This window comes from Sabethes cyaneus, chromosome 1, assembly GCF_943734655.1.
Source record: "Sabethes cyaneus chromosome 1, idSabCyanKW18_F2, whole genome shotgun sequence".
Taxonomy (NCBI): domain Eukaryota; kingdom Metazoa; phylum Arthropoda; class Insecta; order Diptera; family Culicidae; genus Sabethes; species Sabethes cyaneus.
Window position 1 is genome coordinate 57,445,195 of NC_071353.1, and position 6,162 is coordinate 57,451,356.

Below are 6,162 nucleotides of genomic sequence, written 5' to 3' on the forward strand. Positions count from 1 at the left end.
TGGTCGAGCCGTTGTCAAGTTTGCTCTCGAACAGCGTCTCGACTGGATAAGAAACTTTCCGTTGCGTATTTGGACATTCTCCTTGAAATTTGCGAAAACTGCAAAGCCACAATCCATAAAACTTGTTGTCCGTTCAATTATGTTCCTCTTTAGCTGATCTGCAAAATTGAACAATGTTTACATTTTTACATTCGGACAACAAATAATCATGAATGTATCCATAGTAACTCCGTCAGGGCGAATTCGACGCTCCTCCAATGAATGTCAAAAGATTGTGCCCATTTGTGCTCAATATCCGCCATTATCGCTCGTGGAAAGCTGGATAGCTTGAGCTAGATGAAGTTTCCAGGGATGTAATGGTTTTTCTGACTTTTTCTGCTCGTGGTTTGTATAATTTCAAACGAATGCCTTTTGGCATAGTGACGGCACCAGAAGTGTTTAAAAAAACTATGGACGAGATCTTGGTCGGTTGAGAGGGAACGTGGTGGTATATAGACGATATCTACATCGAAGGAAAGGATAAAGATCAACATGATAATAGAGTGAAAAAGGTAGGAAATATTAGTTTTTTATGATAAGGCTAGTTTCATTCCTTTTCGGTTTAATTTAAATTTTCTGTATTATTTCTATTGATCGATAACTGCTGTTTATTTTGTTGTAATCGTTAATACCCGTTTAATAAAAAATAAATGAAACAAGGATTGGAATAAAATAATTGGCACAGAAGATACATAAGCGAATGTCTCTTTGTATATTTAGGTTTTAACCAGATTGAAAGAACGGAATGCGCAGCTTAATTGGAGTAAATGCATTTTCGATGCTCCTGAACTCAATTTCTTGGACATAGAATCACGCAATCTGGAATCACGCCTTCTTAAACTAAAGTGACGGCATTAAATGCCTTCAGAAAACCGGAAAACGTTGATGAGGTACGCAGCTTTTTAGGACTTGCCAACTATTTAAATCGTTTTAAACCGAATTTGGCAACAATCGATGCCACGTTACGGGCTCTCACTAAAAACACTCACGAAAAACACGAAAAGGTTTTCGGCGAGATTAAGTCAGCGTTAACAAGATCGACCACGCTTGGTTTTTTTCAAAAGGGAAGATAGAACGTTGGTAATGGAAAGCTTTATAAAGCAATGTCGAGGCTGCATTTTAGTATCTGCACCAGAAGCCCCAGAACCAATGAAGAGGAAACAGATGCCAGATGGGGCGCGGCAAGAAATTGCAGTAGGCTGTCTTGGACCTCTACCAGAAGGTCAATGGCTCTTTGTTGTAGTTGATTACTATAACGGTTTTGTAGAAGTTGTCGAAATGGTTAAAATTACCGCACTGGACACAATACGCGAACTCTCGACAATGTTTGGGAGATTCGGTATTCCTAGGACAATGAGGGCAGACAACGGCCCACAGCTAGGCAGCACATGTAAAGAACTGCAACAATTTTGCCAGGAACTTAACATTGAACTAGTTAATACAACCCCATACTGGCCTCAAGCGAATGGCGAGGTTGAACGTCAAAATAGAAGTATATTAAAACGGTTACGCATCGCACAAGAGCTAGGTAAAGATTGGCGAATGGAGCTAAGAAAGTATTTGTTAGCATACCATTCTACGAACCATTCGGTAACCGGAAGATCGCCTGCTGAACTGATGTTTGGACGTCGCATAAGAAATAAGCTGCCGTCGGTACCTCAGTTTGTAGCTGAGGAGGGGGTACGAGATCGTGATAAATTGATTAAAGAAAAAGGGTGGCAATACTCGGATTACCAACGGAAAGCAACCGAAAGTGCAATCAAGGAAGGTGAATTCGTGTACGTTAAACGAGTAAGAAAGGATAATAAACTAAACACCGAATTTTCATCCGAAATGTTTAAGGTGGTTAAAAGTTTGGGTTCGGAAGTTATAGTCATGTCAACAAAGACTGGAAATGAATACAAACGCTAGGTTGCGCATCTGAAAAAAGCTGAAATTCAACCAGGAGAAACTGGCAGCCATCTGGTAGGCGACGACGTCTTTGGAAATAAGTGTCCTGAACGAGTTGATACACATCAGAGTCCAAGTGAAGCAGCATCTCGGTATGATGAACAAACGGGAGAACGTAGTATCAAGGATTCGGAGAAGTCTACATTGGACGATCGCCCTGCGAAAAGGAGGCGTTTGGAACCTAAGAGGTTTGAGGACTATGTTCCCTTTTGAATTAAAAGAAAAGTGGGATGTGGGATTCTACACCAATAAACAATTATAATTGCGCTACCTGATATGTGTTTGCCTTGCTTCTAAGCGAAAAAAGCGACACGAGGGAGAGCGTAGAGGAACGGGGAGAGATAGGACAACCACGAAGGAAGTCAGACCTGTTTGCTTTGCGGGAAACTTTAGTGAGTGATATAAGGAATAGAGAGGATTACCGTAAGCCTAAACTGTGTGATTATTACTGCCGTACGATATTACAGTTGACATAATTGGTAACGTCGACATGTCATCGTCTTACGCTATCGTCATTAGTGGAGAAAGCTCTGCCCTCACTTCGAGTTACACGTCACTCACGATCGGGTGTTAGCTCTGATATAGATTTATTATCGGTATTAATATACTTACTTACTTATGTGTCCATGTCCGCCGGTCCGGCAGAACAAAGGGATAAAATCAGAGATCTCCACTGCTGACGGTTACCCGCCATGGCTTTTACACCAGGACAGGTTCTCGTCTACATCCCGGATGTCGTTGGCTAAGCTCCGTCGCCATGAGCCTCTGGGTCTGCCTCTTCTACGCTGTCCTTGTGGATTCCAGTCGAGTGCTGCTTTGCAAACCTCGTTCGTTCGTTTCCTCAAGGTGTGTCCGATCCACTTCCACCTACGTTCACGAATTTCTGTGGCTATCGGCCGTTGATGACACCGACGATGGAGTTCCTCATTGGATATCCAATTATTAGGCCACCAGGCCACCATGATGTATCGCAGGCACCGGTTAATGAATACCTGCAGTTTTTGCGTTGTCTCCGCTGAGATGCACCATGTTTCGCAGGCATACAGCAGTACGGATTTAACGTTTGAATTAAAGATTCGGGGTTTCGTACGTAGAGTGATCTGGTTTGAGCGCAAAATGTTTCGCAGACCTGCAAAGGCACCCCTGGCCTTCCTGATCCGTGTGGCATATCAGTCTTGGTACCAAAATCGGGCGTTGTTTGGCTAACAAGATATTGAAAGGCGGCTACCTGCTCAACTTGTTGTCCCGCTACTGTGAAGTTGGTGACATTGTCAGTGTTCACTACCATAGACTTAGTTTTCGCTACATTGACTGTGAGACCTGCTGCTTGGGAGCTCTCGGAGAGGTAATCTAACTTGCTCTGCATGTCGTTTCGGCGTTGTGCGAGCAAGACAATGTCGTCGGCTAGGTCGAGGTCATTTAGCTGCTCCATCGTTAGAGGATTCCAAGGCAATCCTCGATTTGGTCTACTGTCAATTGCTCCAACTAATATATCATCCATAACGATGAGAAACAGAAGCGCTGATAAAATGCAGCCCTGTCTCACGCCAGCAGTAACCCTTATGGGGTCGGACAAGACGCCGTCGTGCAAAACCTTGCTCGAGAACGCCTCGTACTGAGCCTCGATGAGATGGACTAGCTTATCTGGAACTCCTCTACGCCTAAGTGCGCCCCAGATGTTTTCGTGATTGAGTCGATCGAACGCCTTTTCGAAGTCAACGAACACCAGCAGAAGAGAGTCCTGGAATTCGTTGATCTGCTCCAATATAATGCGGAGCGTTGTGATATGGTCTACACATGATCGGCCAGCATGGAATCCAGCTTGCTGCCGCCGGAGAGTAGCGTCGATCTTCTCCTGGATCCGGTTGAGGATTACCTTACAGAGTACTTTGAGAGTAATACAGTGGACCCCCGTTCGTTTGAACGATTCCTCATGCAAACTAACGGGGTTACTTTTTAATTTGAACAACTGGTAACCCGAAATGTGCTGAAACCTGTGTGAACTGGCCGCCCTGCTCTTTGTTATTGTTTTGGTGGTTTGTTTTAGTTGGCAGTTGCAAGTGCGAATATTGCATTTTCCGATCGGATTTCTATCTTAAGCGTTAGGAAAACGAAATGTGAAACCGATTAAACACGCTAGGTCAGTACAAACAAATCGTGTTTATGTACATTGTCTGCATAAACAAATGATGTCATGTTGAGAATGACGTTTGAACCATTTTTAATTTGCACGTCGTGCAAACCAACGGGGTTCAAATTTAAAAGTGTTCAGATTAAAAATGGTCAAACGAACGGGGGTCCACGGTACAGAGCAACGTGATGCCACGCCAGTTACCGCATTCCGTTAGGTCTCCTTTCTTAGGGACTTTGACCAATATGCCCTGCATCCAGTCCACCGGAAAAGTTGCGGTTTCCCAAATATTGCTGAAAAGCTGATGCATCATCTGGGCTGACAAAGATGGGTCAACTTTGAGCATTTCGGTTGAAATACGATCTATCCATGGCGCTCTATTGGATTTCATACTCTTGATGGCTGCTACAATTTCATCCAGCGATGACGCCTCCGAGTTCACGCGATTTATTCGACGAACTGTAGGCGTCATACGCTGCTGGTTTTGTTGGTCTCTGACATTTGAAACTCGGAAGAGTTGTTCAAAATGTTCAGTCCATCGCTTAAGCTGTTCTGTACGGTCAGTCAATAGCTGACCAGGTCTGTCCTTTAGCGGCATCTTTGTATTCATCCTGGCACCACTAAGGCGGCGAGAAATATCGTACAACAAACGGATATCACCATTGGCGGCGGCGGTTTCTCCTTGTTCGGCTAGGGAGTTAGTCCAGGCTCTCTTGTCCCGCCTACAAGCACGTTTAACAGCCCTCTCTAGTTCGGCGTATCGTTGACGAGCAGCTGTCTTAGCCGATCTGGTCCGCGCTCGCTCAATGCCGGCTTTCGCCTCTCTCCGCTCGTCGATCTTCCTCCAAGTTTCATCCGAAATCCACTCCCTCCGCCCACTGCGCGCTTTGCCGAGGGTTTCATCACTGGTCGTGATGAAGGCGGTCTTGATGCCGGTCCATTGTTCTTCGACGGTTCCACCAGGTGGCAACTCCGAGGCTCGAGATTCAAGTTGTTCAACAAAGGCCCTTTTCACCTCAGGATTCTCCAATCGGCGGACGTCGTAGCGGCACCCAACTTTCTCCTCCCGTCGTTGGACACGTGCGACGCGCAGACGTATCTCAGCGATAACAAGATGATGGTCGGATGCAATGTCAGCGCTGCGTTTGTTGCGTACATCAAGAAGGCTCCTTCTCCATTTCCGGCTGATGCAGATGTGGTCGATTTGGTTTTCTGTTCGGCCGTCGCGGGAAACCCACGTGACTTTATGTACTGGTCTATGGGGGAAGAGCGATCCACCAATGACCATGTCGTTGCGGTGACTTAAAATCAAAGAATAGAGCAAGACTTGCCCGGATGATGTCCTGTGTTCGCCAGTACCCGGCCAGCGGACCTCGCTCAGCCCCAGGATTTCAAGCTTCAGGCGGCTAGCTTCCCTTGCAAGTTGAGCCAGCTTGCCCTGCCGGGCAAGGGTCAGTATATTCCATGTTCCGATTCGTGTCCGTGTTTTCATGCTAAAGGTCGTTGCCAATAATCCGGAGAGATTTCTTCTTTCATTTTCGGTAACTTTTTGTATGTTCTGGTACAGTAGGCTGTTAACCTAAGGTCCTTATCCCGCTGATGGGGCTGCCATCTTAATGTGGGCGGGAGCCACTGTGCCCCCTTTCCTGTTAGCATACGACAACCGAAGTTGCGTACCCCAGCCGGCACCTCGTCGAGGTAGGAATAGGAGTTAATGAACAGAGGTTATGGAATGCACATGTTCACCCTTTGCCAGCCGGTATTAATATAGTAATTAGTTAATTGTAACGTGTACGCCTTTTTATTATTTATCACAACGTAACACTCATTAACATACCTAGTGCCAAATTAAAAACTATGGGTCTATAATTTTCAGAAAACGAACCAGTACACAAGGTTTGAAATAAATCGGAGCACTTTTTATCATGGAATTACTAAGTGGATACACCTGCACCCGGTTGATCAGATTGTGTTGATTTTTTTATTGGTTTGAGTTAACAATTATTAAATTATTACAACCGTCGTCACTTTTTTCAATGCGC